The sequence below is a fragment of the Taudactylus pleione genome, unplaced genomic scaffold (genome assembly GCF_031769625.1).
Source record: "Taudactylus pleione unplaced genomic scaffold, aTauple2 ptg000927l, whole genome shotgun sequence".
NCBI classification, from domain to species: domain Eukaryota; kingdom Metazoa; phylum Chordata; class Amphibia; order Anura; family Myobatrachidae; genus Taudactylus; species Taudactylus pleione.
This window is the reverse complement of record NW_028285328.1, coordinates 567,557-587,371: the sequence shown is the minus strand read 5'-3', so window position 1 is coordinate 587,371 and position 19,815 is coordinate 567,557. Positions and strand designations below refer to the sequence as shown.

General features: G+C 46.4%; 1 protein-coding gene across 1 annotated transcript in view; it reads right to left on the bottom strand.

Moving 5' to 3' along the window:
- Positions 1-19,815, bottom strand: part of SLC2A6 (solute carrier family 2 member 6) — a 387,913-nt gene that overhangs the window by 350,333 nt on the left and 17,765 nt on the right. The window contains exon 2 of the mRNA XM_088459711.1: positions 3,379-3,451. The gene's annotated coding sequence lies outside the window, so the exon portion shown is untranslated. The remainder of the gene's footprint in view (positions 1-3,378; positions 3,452-19,815) is intronic.

Below are 19,815 nucleotides of genomic sequence, written 5' to 3'. Positions count from 1 at the left end.
CCTGCATCGCTACTAAGCCTTTTCTACGCTACCTGCATCACTACTAAGTCTTTTCTACGCTACCTGCATCACTACTAAGTCTTTTCTACGCTACCTGCATCACTACTAAGTCTTTTCTACGCTACCTGCATCACTACTAAGTCTTTTCTACGCTACCTGCATCACTACCAAGTCTTTTCTACGCTACCTGCATCACTACTAAGTCTTTTCTACGCTACCTGCATCACTACTAAGTCTTTTCTACGCTACCTGCATCACTACCAAGTCTTTTCTACGCTACCTGCATCACTAATAAGTCTTTTCTACGCTACCTGCATCACTACTAAGCCTTTTCTACGCTACCAGCATCACTACTAAGTCTTTTCTACGCTACCTGCATCGCTACCAAGTCTTTTCTACGCTACCAGCATCACTACTAAGTCTTTTCTACGCTACCTGCATCGCTACCAAGTCTTTTCTACGCTACCAGCATCACTACTAAGTCTTTTCTACGCTACCAGCATCACTACTAAGCCTTTTCTACGCTACCAGCATCACTACTAAGTCTTTTCTACGCTACCCGCATCACTACTAAGTCTTTTCTACGCTACCTGCATAACTACTAAGTCTTTTCTACGCTACCTGCATCACTACTAAGTCTTTGGATGCAGCAGCGATACTAAAACATGCGAATGCCGTGGTGTAATTAGAAGCCTACGACCGGTTTCTATGATCCGCAGACACAGCCATCGGATCATCTGCGAAATAATCGGCCATGAGTTACTCTCAGGTCACTGAGTTATCACTCTGCCAGGGCCAGTGAAGCTTGAAAACAAGGCCAACATACCTCTCCCCACTTCCAAACGGCCACATCGCTAAGGGTGGGACTGCGAGTGGTGATGCAGTCAGTGATCAGCACGTGCCCAGTACAGATTCTGCGCAGGCGCCAATCATTAAACATCAGACTGGATCAGGCCCTACTTACTGTAATAAGCTGGGATGGGAGCTTAGAGTCATTTATAAAGACGTTGCATCGCACATTGGCCCTTTTAAAATAACATTTTACAGACCTGGCAACATAACGCAAGGCTTCATTGTGAGGGATGGTATCTCTAAATGGTCAGGAAAGAATCCAGAACATATTTATGTATCTGTATCCATGACCTCACCTCCATACAGTGCATGGTCTGTTCATCAAGTTCCTGCTCTACCAGGTAACTGACTCTGTAATAGAGTAACAATGTATCATTCCTGTGCACTGTCTGAAAACTGACATTAGAAGAGGATGTAGGGCCTTTAGGCAATGGAGCCCACCGGGGATTTCCCTGTACCCCTGTGGGCCAGTCGAACCCTGTTTACCACTGACATATAAGGAGAGTACATTCTGTTTATACTGTACTTTGATAATTTATTCTGCTACAGCACTCATTACTGGATCTACACCTTCTCTGTCCAATTCTCCTTACACCGAGTTGCCCAAAGCTTTTATTTACGACTTAACGGACATCTTGTTTTTCCTTTTCCACATTTGTTTTATTAATAATGGCCACCGATATCCTCCCCGATAGCACATCTTAGTACCAGTAGGATCCCGGAATTAGGTCAGATGTTTTCTTGGAACCGCTTTTGGGGTCACAGACCTATGAAACACCGACGTACGATCCCTAAAAGATTGCGTATGGTGGAGTGTACAGTAGCCCCTGAAGAGGCGATTCGGTGGAAGTGTCATTAGGTGGCATCTGCAGAGGCATGCTAAACTTATCTGTACATACCCCGACTGCAGTGCTCACCCCATTCTGCCATTCCAATGGCTGTCAGTCTAAGATAGGCTCAGATCTAGAGACTGGCATATTCAGTGTGCATGCGCCATGAGAAAATGACTATTGTATATTTATGTCATCCTATGTGTATAAATCCGTCAGCACTGGTCTATATAATAAACACAAGTTACAGCGTAAGGGGCCGGCATGTCTGCCTACGCTATAGTAGTCTCTCATTTTCACACTTTTATTTTACAAATACAATAACTTGTGGTGAAATGATAATATAAAAATGAATTGATCAGGAAATTAGACAGGAGGCAGAGGGTAACGGCTGTGGGTATATACCTGCTTAGACTGTAATGTTATCAGAGCGTATTCTGGACACAAGTGTGCAGGATGGGGGCACCGTACAGGCTCATATGTACACAGTACCTCCATGGAAACAGCCCATGAATACTATATCACTGGTGGTGTCAGCAGCTATAAGTCAGTTACAGATAAAGCCCCCTCCTATCTGCTACTCAGGACAGGGTCCACAGCAAGCGGCAACACTTCCCTCAATCCCAACCTATACTGTACTGTGCCTTTAACAATATTATGCCTTCCAAATCATTTATATTAGCAGTCATTACCTTTGGTAGAAATAATACCCTGGCAATCTGTCTATGCTTTAATTAAACCAGTAGCAATTTATTAAGCACTCAGTCATTGCATCAGTAACATATCCCGAGCAATAGATGAACGATTCCTTTCATACATTGTAAGATACAGCGATTCAGACCAGCAATCTTTTAATGTGCTCACAGCAATTAATATTTATGAAAGGACGTCAAAGCTTCCTAATAAACGAGAGTCTAATTACTGGAGCCTTATTTTTCACATTTCCTGCCGGAATGAGCAATATAGGAACTGTCAGGGCAACGTGCGATCATAAATTAATGTGACTAGGTAAAGAAGAGCGTAATAGACTTTACACACCTGTCACTTCTCTTGTCACCTTCAGTAAACTTGCAATGCTAAACAACATGCACATATATAATCATCCATACAGCTGCACAAAGCAGGCATTTTGCTTTAGTGTATAACTTATTCAGTCATTTACAGTCACGCTCCTACGCACGGCAGAGGTGGCCATTTTATGGGCGGGTCCAGTATTTATAAGGATGTAGCCCCTTTATATCACTGCTGTTATCACTAAGGCACTGCCAGGCCTAGCAATGGTGGGATAGATACCCTTACATACAACACTGACATCATGTATGTTGGATGAAACAATGGGGGGAATTCAATTCAACGCCATGCTGAATAGCCGTGCAAGGGAACTCCTGCATCTATTCAATACACCGCGCTGTTTGGGCGCGCTAAGGATTTCTTCTCGCACCCCCCTGGGGATGCGAGGAAAAATCCGACCAAAGTGCCGGGCGTGCAGCAGTTTTTCTGCTTAGCGCGGCACTAACAGTCGTGCGCCCCGGCACTTTCGTCAGAGAATGCCGGTTAACGCGCCTTAACTCCCTTGTTCCCCCGTTCCTATCATTGCACTGCCGCAATAACGTAACTGCTGACATCTCCTTGGATACATGAAAAGTCGGAACATATTTTCCCATAACACAATATCTAATGATTGGACAGAACTTACATCTCATGAGAAGCTGCTAAATGTTACACCTCTGCAATCACCGCCACCTTGATTTGGTCGTCTACGCGCTTACCTATAAAATGGATACAAGGAAAAGTGAGGAACATAAAGCACTCGCTCTGTGTTTCACAATTGTGCAGCTCTATAAATGACCTGTAATAACCATTATGGCAAGCAGGAACTTTTAGCAGTGAAATATTTAAATTCATCAGTGAATAACATGGTCCACAAACCCATCTGTGATCTCTTCATTAATAACGCCCTTACGGCCCCCATACATCAGAGATTGCAGCAATCGTGCAATTTGTAATCGATTGTGTATAAAAAAACTTTCCCTTTTTCAATCGATTGTGGCAATACTGCAATCGATTGAAAAAGGGAAATATTTTTCTCTTTCATCCACTAGGGGACACTGGAGGTGCTTACGCTGGGGTATAGAGGCGTGGATAACTGGAGCTGGCACTTTAAATAATTTAGCTCCTCCCCCTCTATGCCCCATCAGCACTCAGTTTAGAAAATGTGCCTCTAGGAGCTGGTCACATTATGCTGTGCTCCAGCAAATACATTTAATTTTTTTTTTTTATATTTATAAGCATCTTTTACACTCCTATAGGTACCCTTCGCCACCTATCTAAAAGGTGGGGTCCGGGTACCTGGCGCCCTGGTGTTTTCGCAAACACCAGGAAGGAGTGCACAGGGCTCATTACAAGAGCTCCTGACAGCTCCTTATCGCCACAGCAAATCTTCACACAAGAAGAGAAGACTCTGCTGACCTGCTGAGAGAAGCCTCCGGGGACACGCAGTGAGTAACAAGCTGCGCATCCCCCGGCTCCTGCCCCCGCTGCCCGGCGCTGACACAGCATGCTGCGCTGTGTCAGGTGTGCATAGCGCTGTTAGACAGCGCTGGCAATGTCCCGCTGTCGGCGCTGCCTTGCAGAAGGGGAATTGCTGTGTTAGGGAAGCTGCGTGTACACAGCGCTACACGCGCCTCCCTGCTTCTCCCCTCTCCCCGCTGATACACGCGATGTAGCGCGGAGGGGGAGGCAATGGCCAAGCAGCCATTATGGAGCCCTTAGGGCATGAAGAAGGGGGCGGAGCCTAATCTGCGCAGGCTCTCTCTCTTCTATGCGCGGCAAGCGGCTGTGTTAAACAGCGTGGCTGCCGTTTTTAACTATTACACTGCATCTCTCCCTTATACAGGAATAGTGCAGCAGATCTGCAGAGGCTGGATTCTCTTGCTCCCCAACCTGGCTACAGTGTGCAGATACAAATTAAGCACAGAAGGCTCTGGTGCATAGTACACTGGGGGTGCAGGGAATCTGATCTGTGGGAGGGAGTGGGGTGTATCTCCTCCTCTGTGTCCCAAGCCAGCCTTCTGTTTTTCTTTACCTCTGTATATACTCTGTCCCTCTGTGTGTGGTGACTGTGTGTATCCATGTCTAATGGTGCACACACACGGTCAGATTTTTCCTTCAGATATGAACGATAACGATTTAAAAATCGTTCAGTCGTTCATATCTGAAGGAAAATCTGACATATCTGACATGCCTGAACGATGGACGATCAACGATGCGCGTTCCCGTTTGTCAGATAACGATATCTGACATCTGATGTGTTTGCAGTCAGACTTGGACGATTCCATTCATTTTAATGCAGTCAAAAATCGTTCAATCGTTCAAAACTTTGGTAAAATCGTTCATCTGACAAATCTGACCGTGTGTATGCTCCATTACAGAACAAAAGCGTCTCAAAGGATGTTTGTTTGTTCTAGGTGTAACAATAAACTAACCAAGCCGCATGCTGCTGGGTCCACGTTATGTGATGCTTGTATAGCAATTGATCCACCTGTGGCTAATACTACCTCACCTGCGCCTACATGGGCCGCTGACATGGTAGGAGTAATGAAGGACTTAACGTCTGAGTTAGCTGAGGCACGCAAGTCTCAGCCTCCCTGGGTTGCTGGGCTAACCAAGTCTCTTGACACCCTGGTACAAGTTATGGGTACAGCTGTGTCTGCACCCTCCACTTCCCTACAAGGACCGACACAAAAGCGTCCTTTATCGGCTATTCTCCAGTCAGAAGAGTCTGACGAGGAATTCCTCGCTACGGAGGATACTGAAGAAGGGGAATTGGAGGAAGCATTACAGGACGATACCCCTCTAGAATTAGAGTCCACCTCTCCCGGGGTGGAATCTCTAATTTTGGCGGTCAGAAAAATCCTTAACTTACCTGAGGATGTTATTCCTGCATCCCAGGAGTGTGAATTATTTCATGAACAACCAAAGAGTTTGGCGGTTTTTCCGTTCTCACTGCATCTTCAACAGCTCTCAGTGGCCTGGAAGCAACCGGATAAACGGTTCCAAATTCCGCACCGGTTTCCTTCTAGCTACCCTTTTCCATCATCCATGATGGAGAAGTGGGAAACACCCCCTCCAGTAGATGGGTCCGTCTCCCGTCTCTCTAAAAAAACAGCACTCCCAGTACCGGGAGCTACAGTACTAAAAGATCCTTCGGATCGTAAATTGGAGACAACGCTAAGATCTATTTATACCGCAGCGGGTGCTCAACTTAGGCCCACCCTTGTTACTGCTTGGGTTAACAAAGCGGTGGTTTGCTGGGCTGACCAATTGATTACAGGTTTGGACTCGGGTACTTCTAGAGCAGAGTTACGCTTACTAGCTGAACATATCCGCGAGTCTGCAGTTTACTTGGGAGAAGAGTCAAAAGATATCAGTCAGATTAGTGCTCGCATATCTGCTTCTGCTATTTCAGGCCGTAGAGCCCTCTGGTTGCACGCCTGGCATGCGGAAGCAGAATCCAAGCGTGTGGTGGAGGGTTTACCATTCAATGGCGACATGCTGTTTGGCCCGGAATTAGACAAATGGATATCCCAGGCCAGGGGGGGTAAGTCTTCCTTCCTCCCGTCAACTGCACCGGCTCCCAGACGATCTTACACTGGACCTTCCTTTCATTCCTTTCGTGCACCACATTCCTTTCGTGGTAGAGCCAGAGGTGCTCCCTCCCAAGCAAGAGGCAGCAGATGTAGAGGTCGCCCACACTCAGTTGCACGTAGACAGGAGCCTAAGCCAGCTGAAAAACAGGTGGCATGACTGTCTTCCGTCCCACCTGGGACCACCTACAGTTTGGAACCAGACATCTCCAGAGCCGTGGATCCGCAGACTCATTTCCCTGGGGTACCGAATAGAGTTCGAGGTCCCCCCCTCCACCTCGGTTCTTCACTACAAGTCTGCCAATACCTGCAGACAAGGCCAGGGTTCTACAGGAGGCTATCCAGTCTCTAGTAGTATCATCTGTGCTAGTCCCGGTTCCAGAACATCAGCGAGGTATGGGGTTTTACTCAAACCTGTTTGTAGTACCAAAACCGGACGGATCGGTCAGGCCCATCTTGAACCTCAAGTCATTGAACCTGTATCTGAAGATGTATCGGTTCAAAATGGAGTCTCTGCAGTCCGTTATTGCGAGCTTGAAACCAGGAGAGTTCCTATTATCCATGGATATCAAGGATGCTTATCTCCACATTCCCATTTGGGAACCACACCTTTCTGCGTTTCGCCATATTGAAGGATCATTATCAGTTTCGGGCATTGCCGTTCGGGTTATCCTCGGCTCCCCGCATCTTCACCAAACTCATGTCAGTCATGATTGCTCTCCTTCGGTCATCAGGAGTGAACATAATCCCTTATTTGGACGTCCTGTTACTCAAGGCGCAGTCGGTATCTCTTCTTACAAGTCATGCCCTACTGACATATCAGACTCTAATCCAACACGGTTGGATAATAAACTTCTAGAAATCCAATCTCAATCCGTCCCAGAAGCTCCTGTTTCTGGGCATGATCTTAGATACGGCATCACAGAGGATCTTCCTTCCAGTAGACAAGGCCCGGGATATCCGGTTGTTAGTTCAGCTGGTCCTCAGACCAAAGAGGGTGTCCCTCCTTCTTTGTCTGCATCTCCTGGGGAAGATGGTAGCGGCCTTCGAGGCAATACAGTTCGGGCAGTTCCACTCCAGGGTGTTTCAGCTGGACCTACTAACACAGGGGTCAGGGTCTCATCTGCTCCTACATCGCCAGATCCGGCTGAGCCCAGCTACCAGAGTGGCCCTTCTCTGGTGGACACAATCCAACAATCTTCTTGCGGGCCGGAGATTCGGAGTGTGGGACTGGATCATCGTAACAACGGATGCCAGCCTTCAAAGATAGGGAGCTGTAGTACTCGATTATCATTTACAGGGTCGATGGTCCCCTCTAGAACAAAAGTGGCCCATAAATGTGTTGGAACTCAGAGCGATCTACAATGCTCTGATAGAAGCGACAGAGTTTCTAAGAACTCGTCCGGTAAGAGTCCAGTCCGACAACGCAACGGCCGCCGCGTACATCAACCGCCAAGGAGGGACTCGGAGTCGCATGGCCATGCGAGAAGTAACTCAGATTCTCAGGTGGGCCGAAAGCCAGTCAGTAATCCTGTTGGCGGTATTCATCCCGGGTGTGGACAACTGGGAAGTAGATTACCTAAGCCGACAGGATATCCACCCCGGGGAATGGAAGCTTCATCCAGACGTGTTCAACGCGCTGATACGTCGATGGGGATGTCCTCAGGTGGACCTCATGGCATCAAGATTGAATAGTCAGCTCCCGGTATACGTGTCAAGAACTCGAGATCCGCAGGCAGTGGCAGTAGACGCTCTCACAGTTCCATGGAACTACGACTTGGTTTACCTCTTTCCTCCGATTCCACTTCTTCCTCGACTGCTAAAAAGGATAAAACACGAGTCAGCCTCTGTCATTCTCGTGGCTCCGAACTGGCCTCGTCGGAGATGGTTCGCGGACCTTCGGTCCCTATTGTCAGACGATCCGTGGCCCCTTCCTCTGCGCCCGGGATCTGCTACAGCAAGGTCCTTTAGTACACCCCAACCTAGTGCAACTGCGTTTAACAGGGTGGCTCTTGAAACCAATATCCTAAGACGCAGAGGAATCCCAGACTCTGTCATTCCCACCATGCTATGCGCCAGGAAACCAGTTTCTGCTGCACATTATCACCGCATCTGGCGTTCTTATATCTCGTGGTGTTCCAGTCGGGATCTTCCATCTAGGACTTTTCGATTGTCCCGGTTTCTGGTTTTTTTTCAGACGGGTCCTAACTATCTCTTTCACACTGCACTTTTCTTACTATGGCGGTGCCCTGGGGTGGCTTAGCTGGGCTAGTTTGGTGGTGTCCTGTGCTCTGGATTTGAATCGTAGTATGTTAGGGACCTACCCTACAGATGTTACCTGGATATGGTGGGTAGGCCCATAACCTTGGCCAAGATTATGCTAAAAACCTCTATTGATTGCAAAATTGTATTGCATTTATATATTATTAATAATTTGGAGTTGTGCACCTGAGATTTGTCCGTTTTTGTGCCTGCAATTTGTCTCATCAGGTAGCACCTCCCATTATATATATATTCAGGGTGTGCAGTCCAGAAATCTTTCCCATAGGGTCTGGATTCTGGCCTTCGTCTTGGAACTTTAAAAGGTGCAGGTTTCTGCCCTTTCCATTTTCTTTCAATGGAAATTGGCCCTCATTCCTGAGGTGCAGACGTTTCTTCAGGGGGTCTTGCGGGTGCAGCCTCCTTTTGTACCTCCGATTGCTCCCTGGGACTTGAACTTAGTGCTTTTGTTTCTTCAGTCGTCCATGTTTGAACCTTTGGAAGAGGTTGATATTAAGTACTTGTCTTGGAAAACGGTCCTTCTCTTGGCTCTAGCTTCGGCTCGTAGAGTTTCGGAATTGGGTGCTCTGTCATATAAGCCACCTTACCTTGTGTTTCATGCTGATAGGGCGGAACTCCGGACGGTAGACGCCTTCCTTCCCAAGGTAGTGTCGGCTTTTCATATTAATCAGCCTATTGTGGTACCGTCTTTGGTGGAGGACTCTGGTGGTTCTTCTACCTTGGATGTGGTTAGAGCTCTCCGCATCTATGTTGACAGGACTGCTTCCCTCCGTAAGTCTGAGTCACTTTTTGTCCTCTATGATGCGGTTCGGAGGGGTTGGCCAGCATCTAAGCAGACTTTGGCACGTTGGATCCGACTGACTATTCATCAGGCTTATGTTGGTGCCGAACACCGGCCTCCTTCGTCCATTTCGGCTCATTCCACATGTTCTGTAGGTGCGTCCTGGGCGGCCGGTAGGGGAGCCTCCATGTCACAGTTGTGCCGTGCGGCCACTTGGTCTTCTGTGCACACGTTTGTCAAGTTTTAAAAATTTGATACGTTCGTGGTTTCGGCATCCCGTTTTGGCCGTCTTGTTCTGCAGGCCCCGCACAGCGCTCCCGTCCGTGGGGAAAACTTTGGGACGTCCCCAGCGTAAGCACCTCCAGTGTCCCCCAGTGGATGAAAGAGAAAATGGGATTTTGGTACCTACCGGTAAATCCTTTTCTCTGATTCCACAGGGGACACTGGACACCCACCTCTGCGCTCTTAGCCTGCCTGTTAGGTTTGTTCCATATGTTGTATGTTTTGATTATTGTGTGTTCTCTCCCTTTTTACTCCGCTTGTTCTCCATCTCCTCTCGGTCTTTTTTCTAAACTGAGGGCTGATGGGGCATAGAGGGGGAGGAGCGTCACACTTCTAAATTATTTAATGTGCCGGCTCCAGTTATCCACGCCTCTATACCCCAGCATAAGCACCTCCAGTGTCCCCTGTGGAATCAGAGAAAAGGATTTACCGGTAGGTACCAAAATCCCATTTTATACACAATTGATTGCATATTGCACGATTGCTGCAATCAATCTCTGATGTATGGGGACCTTCAGTCATTACAGAAGCCTCTGACTATACATGTCCTGCACATTTCCCTTCATCCATACTCCCAGACAAGCTAGCGGAGGCGTCATACCAAGCCCTGTACACATCTTAGTGCAGTAACTTGCTCTCTCTCCGCTATCTTGTGTGACCGGCTCTCTGCTATGTGGCATGGCCGGCCTACCACAGGCCATGCCACAGCTCCACACAGATTTCATCAGCTTCCCTCCTCACACAGTTACAGAGAGCCCCTCTCTTACCATCTCCTACACTTACAGGTCTTCACACCGCCTGGCTCAATGTCCCTGTACTCCTCACATCCATTCTCTCTCACAGTCCTCTCATCTAAGTGCCTCTTTCTCAGCTCCACATCAGGCGCAATGCTCTGCAACATACAACACTGGCACCCCAACAATCTAATAACTAGTCACCCTCATGTACAAAGCCCTCATCACCACTATTTCATACCTGCCTTCTCTCACTACCGTACCCCTTGCCACCTTTCTTTCCTGCCACTCCCTGCTTCACCTATTTCAGTCTGGCTTCTGTTCTCTCCACTCCACTGATACTGCCCTCAGTAAAGTCAGCAATGACCTCCTTGCTACCAAATCCAAGGGCCACTACTCTCTGCTTATTCTCATTGACCTCTCTGCTGCTTTTGACACTGTGGACCACCCTCTGCTGCTGCAGATCCTTCATTCCCTTGGTCTATGTGACACTGCCCTCTCCCGGCTGTCCTCCTACCTCTCTCTGGTCCTTCTGTCTCCTCTCATGACTCCTCTTCCCCCCACAGCCACTAACAGTAGGTGTTCCCCAAGGTTCTGTTCTTGGACCTCTCCTATTCTCCCTCTATATATCTTCTCTAGGTGAACTCAACTCTTTTGACCTCCAATATCATCTCTATGCTGATGATACTCAGATCTACCTCGCTTCACCTGATCTCTCCCCCTCTCTCCTCACTCGTATCTCTAACTATCTCTTCCTGGATGTCCCAGCGCTTTCTTAAACTTAATGTCTAAGACTGAGCTGATCATCTTTCCACCCTCCGGAATAACCTCACTTCCCACCATTTCATTATCTATTGACACCACAACTATCTCCTCTAGCCCCAAAGTGCGCTGTCTTGGCATTATCCTGGACTTCTCCTTCAAACCACATATCCAGAACCTCTCGCAGTCCTGTCATTTCCATCTCAAAAATATTTCCGGGATCAGACCCTCTCTCACCCAGGATGCTACGATACCCCTCATCCACTCACTGGTCATCTCCAGATTGGACTATTGTAATCGCCTCCTAGCTGGCCTCCCCAACTCCCTCCTCTCTCCACTCCAGTCTGTCCTCATTGCTGCTGCTCGGCTTACCTTCCTCTCCAAATGTTCTACATGTGCCTCCCCTCTCCTACAAGCCCTCCACTGGCTCCCTTTTCCCTTCAGAACCCAATTCAAGGTTCTTACACTCACTACAAAGCCCTCACCCATTTACATCTCATCTCACTTCACATCCCCACCCACCCTCTCTGCTCAACAAATTCATGCCGCCTCTCCTGCCAACTGATTACTTCTTCTTACTCCCGCCTCCAAGATTTTGCCCGTGCTGCTCCCTCACTGTCAGCTCCCTCACAAGCAGAGCACTCCCTACTCTTGTATCAGCTCTGCCCTTTCCCCTAAAGACTGTCAGCTCACTCACAAGCAGAGCACTCCTTACTCTTGTATCAGCTCTGCCCTTTCCCCTAAAGACTGTCGGCTCTCTCACAAGCATAGAACTCCCTACTCTTGTATCAGCTCTGCCCTTTCCCCTAAAGACTGTCGGCTCTCTCACAAGCATAGAACTCCCTACTCTTGTATCAGCTCTGCCCTTTCCCCTAAAGACTGTCGGCTCTCTCACAAGCAGAGCACTCCCTACTCTCGTATCAGCTCTGCCCTTTCCCCTAAAGACTGTCGGCTCTCTCACAAGCAGAGCACTCCCTACTCTTGTATCAGCTCTGTCCTTTCCCCACTACACTGTCAGCTCTCTCACAAGCAGAGCACTCCCTACTCTCGTATCAGCTCTGTCCTTTCCCCACTAGACTGTCAGCTCATTAGACTGGCGCCTTACATAGAATAATGTAATGACAGCTATTGTCATCCGCAATGGACATTCACAGGCACATTCTCTAAAGCAAGTGATTGGTATGAAAAAAAAAATAGGTTTGTAAGGGTAAAGCGGACACTCAATTGGTCAATTTGCCCATACATTCTTTAAGAAATTGTCTTACAGCTTCTTTCCCCTACAAAGTACAAATGAGCATTCCCTGTGATCATTATCGGGCCATATTTGTATTGTGCTATGTGGGAAATAGGATTGTCTAATGATTGCACCTGAGTGTGAGTGATGTGAACAGCACACAAGATAATATGGGACTCCAGAAATACAACTTGTTGGCATGATCATTGGATGACAATAAATGTAAAATCGGCATGTCCTGTTACAGAATGAGACTGCATGGGAAGATATTTGAATCCTGATAGCTAGAAAGTGTCCAGGAACTGTCACATAATAGGTGGGATGAAGAAGAGATTATGGGAGAGCTGGCATTAATGTTTTGAGTTGGTGCCATTACAGGCGGATTGTAATTACCTGGATGCTTACTCCTCTCTGGATTGCCACCTGTCCAAACCTCTGTTTGGATGCTGATTACACTCTGGATTGCCCACCTGCCCAGATGCTAACTACTCTCTGAATTGTCACCTGCGCTGCCCTCTGCCTGGATGCAGACTACTCTCTGGTTTGCCCCAGCCCTGCCCTCTGCCTGGATGCAGACTACTCTCTGGTTTGCCCCAGCCCTGCCCTCTGCCTGGATGCAGACTACTCTCTGGTTTGCCCCAGCCCTGCCCTCTGCCTGGATGCAGACTACTCTCTGGTTTGCCCCAGCCCTGCCCTCTGCCTGGATGCTGATTACACTCTGGATAGTCACCTGCCCTGTCCACTGCCTGGATGCTAATTACACTCTGGATTGTCACCTGCCCTGACCTCTATTTGGATGCTATTTTCTGAATTGCCAGCTGTTCTGACCTCTGCCTAAATTATGGACCTTGTTCTTTCCGTAACATTGGCCTGTGTCAGTTCCTGCATTTCTACGGGTCTTAACCTCTACTAGTGTGCGCATAAGACAGAGGGACAACTGAGCAGTAATGAGCACATTCTGCTATAATGGAAAAGTGAGTTACAAAGGTTAAGACAGAGGTCCCCAAACATGGTCCTCAAGGCTCCCCAACAGTGCAGGTTTTAGAGATATCCATGGTTGAGCACAGGTGACTTAATTAGTACCTCAGTCAATTTGATTTAACCACCTGTGCTCAACCATGGATATCTCTAAAACCTGCACTGTTGGGGAGCCTGGAGGACAGTGTTTGGGAACCTCTGGGCTAAGACCACAATTAGGCTGATACTAGAGAAGAATTCTGAAAACTGTAATATCTAGCTTCATATTATAAATGACAAATTCCTAGAAGTTACAAAATCTGTTTTCTAGCATTGCAGCCAAATAGGAAGCAAGGGAAATCGCTCACGATATCGCATCATCTAGTGTGTAGGCACCTTCAGGACCCTTCCCCGGCACGCTCTGCTCGCACCTACACAGTCAGCAGACCATGCATGTGCATTAGCGCGGCCAGATCCTGAACCCAGAAGTAAAGTGATCACAGTAGTATCGGAGCCCTGGTCCCTTCATGTGTTTTATCATACATTGGGGCAATCCTTCATTCCTTATTGCTGCGATAAGAAATTGTAACTAACGGGACCAGGTCTAATGAATAAATATGCCCCTAAATGATGGAACCATTAGGGATAGAGAGATTTTGGCGGTAAAGGCATCATGCATAACAGATGAGACTGTCATCAAGTCACCTATGCAACAGGAATTTCCTCCAATCACAAGTTCACGCATTTCAGGCACTATGGTTGCCGGGACTTAAAGATTGTAACATTTTTAGGGTCTTATGTATCAAAGCTGGGAGAGATAAAATTGTAACAAATAAATGGCCAACCAATCAGCTCCCAACTGTCATTTTTGAAACACAACCTGCATAATGTAAATTGGAAGCGGATTGGTTAGTACTTTATCTCTCTCCCAGCATTGATACATAAGCCCTTTAATACAGGAGAAAATAAAGGAAGCCCTCGGCTTGTCCTGGTGTAACACAAATTGAGGATAACCTGGCCAGCATTGCGATCCTCATAACTAGTGCAGGACTCCTGCCGGGTTTGGATTTCTGGCCTAGAACTCTGGCAGTGAGCAGAAAGCTTTGATCTCCAACAATTAACGCAGAGAAAGTAATTACACTCTTTTAAGAGGAACTAATGATATGTGCCCTTGTTTGGAGATATTTTCTGAAAAGCATTTGGGTGAATGCCGTTTACTAAGTCCTAGGAGGTAATTTTAAATTAATAATATGCTCTAACAATGTGATAGTACAATACAAATGCAAAGCAAACACACACCTATTCACGGATGATGTACTGGCACCTGAAATCAGATAAAATGACACAACATACATGCAAAACATTTTCAGTTAGCAGTAAAATGGGCGTAAATTACTAAAAAAAAAAAAAAATACACACAAAAATATTGAATTTACGCCCAAATGCAGAGCTATACACATCGGACGATACCCCAGCATACGCAACATGGTTTACGCCAAGTTATCATAACCAGGTGCAAATATAACAGGTGCAAAAGATACGCCTCCTACCAGGTGTATATGGAGTTTCTGCATGTCTGCGTTATAGGGAGGCTGTGCTGCCATAAATGCATGCCTTCACTTACCGCAATTTGCGCTATGCAAACTGATGGAAATACAACTTTGCTTCTCGCCTCTGCCTGCGATGCATTTGCACATTGTAAACGACTGAATATATTAGAAACCTAGGAATCTTTTATTGATGAGAATCTACAGAGGCTGCACGACAACCTCCTCGCACTCATGGCGGACGCAGCTGAAATACAACAGGGACTATTGGAGACATAGTGGACTGTCAGCAGCCCAGGAAGATTGATGTATAACAGCCCCAATAAATACAATTTCAACATTGCCTTATAAGGGAAAATATAGCCTATTTCTAAAGAGGGATTATTTTACCCTAAATGGAGAGTTCAACTTATTTAGCAAAGACTTGTCGGCATGTTTCTATGTGTTCCTAGGGAAACTATACAGGTCAGTTGCCATAACATAAATGTCCTCTCTATATAGCAGCCACTGTATTGCAGCAAGTATAAACCCACACAACACATATATCTCCTATTGCTTGTACAGTTTTCTCTTGGTTTACAAAACAAATCATCCGATAACTTTCTATATTTTTGCTTTGCACTGAGCATTTTAGCGACGATGTGGAAGATTGCACTGAGGGTTAAATCTGGAAAGGACACAGTAGCACGTGTGCCTAGCGCGATGCCCGGGCTTCTGTGACTGTACAGTGCTGGGCGCATTCCTAACACCCAGCAGCCGTCTGTAATACGCATTTGCACTCTAAATTAAAAAGGAACTCTTGGAAGAGACTGGGGCTCTGAGGCAACATACCAGCTTAATCGAAACAAATTGGGCTCCGGGAAACTGCGGCAGATTAACGGTAATGAATCACTCCTGCATGTGATAAAAGCTTTCAGTATACTGGAATAAAAAGACTCACATCCTTCTGTCATAATGTAGTGTCTACACTGTCTCTTCCAATCCCCAGCCCAGTTAACTCTACCATTACTTTCAGGATATGTAACAGGGTTTGTAGAGCTACACTGTTGCAATCGCTGCAACGAATGGATCGGGATTTAATACCCTTGTAGTCAATTTATTAAATGTACTATTAATGGTACACTGTGGTGGTATAGTTTTTTCTTTTCGGAAACAACTAATTGCTAAGGTGACATAAAACACTGAATGTAATACGATGGTAAATCAAAGTGACAAAACACTGGCAGAAATTGCCCGTCTCCCAGTATAGTAGGGTTACTATAAGAGGTCAGTCGGGTGTCGTATCTCATGCACCTAACTGGGGCTGATTGGAAGGGCCATGTGTATCTGTAGTTTGTATTTAAGGGCTTCATTCAGAGCCGCTCGTAAGCGGCGGCTCGTTCGTTCCGAGCGATGTTCGCACAACTGCGCATGCGTACGGATTGTAATATGCATGCGCGAACCAGTCAGTGCGGCCGAAAATAGTTTGTTCGCTAAATAGCGAATGCCTGCTATTTTGAGTGACAGAATGAGGCGTATGTGGGTGGTAACAGGGGAAGGTGCTTGAAAACGGGGAGTGGAGATCCGAACGCAGGCGTGCTTAAAGGTCAAAACGGGCGTTTTAAGGGTGTGCATAATTAAAACAGCAGCGTCATTGACCACGTCACTGGGTTATTTTATAGCCAGAACTGCTCGCAAGATAGCGGTAGGAAAAACCAACCACAATAGCGAGCAGTTCATAAATGCTCCTAGTCCCGAGCATTTCGGTTATGGGAGATTAAACCAGTTTATACATAAATGAAAATGTTGCTGGATGCCCTTCCATATTCAATAACAATTTTGTGTGAACTTAGGGTCTGATTCAGAGCCGGACGCTATTTCCGCTCGCTCGTTCCGAAAAAGGGGCTGGCTATTCAAAGGCACTGTTCGCTCTTTGCGGTCTGTTGACGCCTCTAGGTCTGAACGAGCGAACAAATCATGCGGTCGTTTTTTGGAAAAATACGCCCCCTGGCCGCTCGCATCATACGTCATGTCCGCTATTTATTAGATTAATCGAGTACATCGAACAGCGTATGAACTGCTCGCTATTCTTGTGGTTGGTTTTTTCAACCGCTATTTTGCGAGTAGTTCTGACTAAAAAAAAACCCAAGTGATGTGGTCGCTGACGCTGCTGTATTAATTATACACACCCATAAAACGCCCGTTTTGACCTTTAAGCACGCCTGCGTTCTGAATTCCACTCCCCGTTTTCAAGCACCTTCCCGTTACCACCCACATACGCCTCCTTCTGTCACTCAAAATAGCAGACATTTGCTATTTTGCGAACAAACGAGTTTCGGCCGCACTGACTGGTTCGCGCATGCGTATTACAATCCGTACGCATGCGCAGTTGTGCGAACATTGTTCAGTGCGAACGAGCGGCTCTGAATCAGGCCCAAAGTGCACATGTGCAGAGAAAGTAGAAAGTTCATTAAAATAAATTTATCATGCACCAATTTAAATAAAATATGCCGACAATTTCTGTATAGTATTTTTAGTGCAAATAAAGTGTTATCAGTGCAAATAAGAAAATTATATATATATATATATATATATATATATATAAAAAACCCACAAGTGTTAACTATATAAAGAAAATACACAATTTAATAAATAAGAAAGTGACTGTGCAATAATGCACATAGTCAATACATAAAAGTAGATAAAATATAAAAAATGGATAGACAAGGTAAATTCAAGCAGCAAGAAATCAAAAATGGACTTCTCAGTTTCAGAATAGGAAGGTCTAGGATGGCATAATAGCATAGGGGGACTTATATCTGCCGCCGAATTTACATCTATTAAGTAATATATATTATATATATATATATTTTATTTTTTTTTATTTTATATGTTTCAGTTTGGACAGTCCTTCCAAATGTAACTTTAAATCCGTCTTCCTGCTCCAGCTCCTCTGCATGAATCTGACTTCCTGCTCCTGCTCCTCTGCATGCATCTGACTTCCTGCTCCAGCTCCTCTGCATGCATCTGACTTCCTGCTCCAGCTCCTCTGCATGAATCTGACTTCCTGCTCCAGCTCCTCTGCATGCATCTGACTTCCTGCTCCAGCTCCTCTGCATGCATCTGACTTCCTGCTCCAGCTCCTCTGCATGCATCTGACTTCCTGCTCCAGCTCCTCTGCATGCATCTGACTTCCTGCTCCAGCTCCTCTGCATGCATCTGACTTCCTGCTCCAGCTCCTCTGCATGCATCTGACTTCCTGCTCCTGCTCCTCTGCATGCATCTGACTTCCTGCTCCAGCTCCTCTGCATGCATCTGACTTCCTGCTCCAGCTCCTCTGCATGCATCTGACTTCCTGCTCCAGCTCCTCTGCATGTATCTGACTTCCTGCTCCAGCTCCTCTGCATGCATCTAACTTCCTGCTCCGCCTCCTCTGCATGTATCTGATTTCCTGCTCCAGCTCCTCTGCATGTATCTGACTTCCTGCTCCAGCTCCTCTACATCTGACTCTCTGCTCCAGCTCCTCTGCATCTGACTCCCAGCTCCTCTGCATGCATTTGACTTCCTGCTCCAGCTCCTCTGCATGTATCCGACTTCCTGCTCCAGCTCCTCTGCATGTATCTGACTTCCTGCTCCAGCTCATCTACATCTGACTCTCTGCTCCAGCTCCTCTGCATGTATCTGACTCTCTGCTCCAGCTCCTCTGCATGTATCTGACTCTCTGCTCCAGCTCCTCTGCAACTGACTCCCAGCTCTGTCTCCTCTGCATCAGACTCCAGGCTCAGTCTCCTCTGCAATAGGTGTATTCTGCTTACACCCACACCCTCCGGTACGTTTGTTTTCCACTCATTGGTGGTTGATTAGTATATCTGTATTTTGATGTGAAGAATTCTATTAAATATTCTGGATTACGCTATGTTGGTCCCTTCTCTCCTTTTATTACATGTCAAATTTTAACTGGGGGAGAGGACAAGGGATTATCCACTCCGTCTAACCATTAAGATTTGTGGAACTTTATGAATTTTGAGATCGTTAGATCCTTCTAACTGGAAGAAGACATTTATAGGATATCCACTTGGGATGTAAGCAAGGATACCTAAGAATATTTTAAACTTCTGTTACAAGAATATTTAAAGTATTATTCTATAAATGGAACATTTTCTTCTATTGTATGTTCTTTATGTTTACTGATGAATTAACCTGATGTGTTTGCGCTGGGTGTTTCCATTTTTCACGTTAGTCTTGTGAAGCAGTTTGTCGCATCAGTTTGAAACCAAGAAGCATTTTTTGGTTAAAAAGACACACGAGTCGCAGAGCACCTCATGGCTCACTCACGCCTGGCGTGTCGCGCAGCATGGAGCATTGAGGCTAGGTGTATGAGGACAGGTGGCAGGAAGACAAAATAAAAAAAAATTATTATGTATGTAGTAAAGTTTGCAGGTAGGCATGTGTTATGCAGCAGGTTAAAGTCACCTGAAGGTGGAAAAAAGTTTTGAGCTACAATTTGTGACAACTATTAACATTTATTCACATAGCCACAACATAATTCGTAGCGCCCAATCACTGGCCGTCCTGGAACTGCATCTAGTTCTGCCAGATAGCTAAACATGATTGCTATGATGGAAACGATCTGCCCATCTCTGGGGAGCTTTAGACATATCGGGGAGCATTTATGAAGCAGCGGCCGGGCTTTACAAGGATTCCAGGTGTCGTTTTAAATATGAACCTGCAACCCGCCGGGAAGCGGAGGCTTACAGAAGCCGCTGCTCCGTAAATTCTCCCCACTGGGTTTGATTCAGAGATGGATGAAACTGCAGAGCCGCACACAAGCTGTGCAATTCCGTCCATCGCAAATGCAAAAGCAGTAGGTGGTGCCTGTAGGAAAAAGATACCTCCTTGCTGCATCTGCGATCCCAGCGCTGCGACAGAGA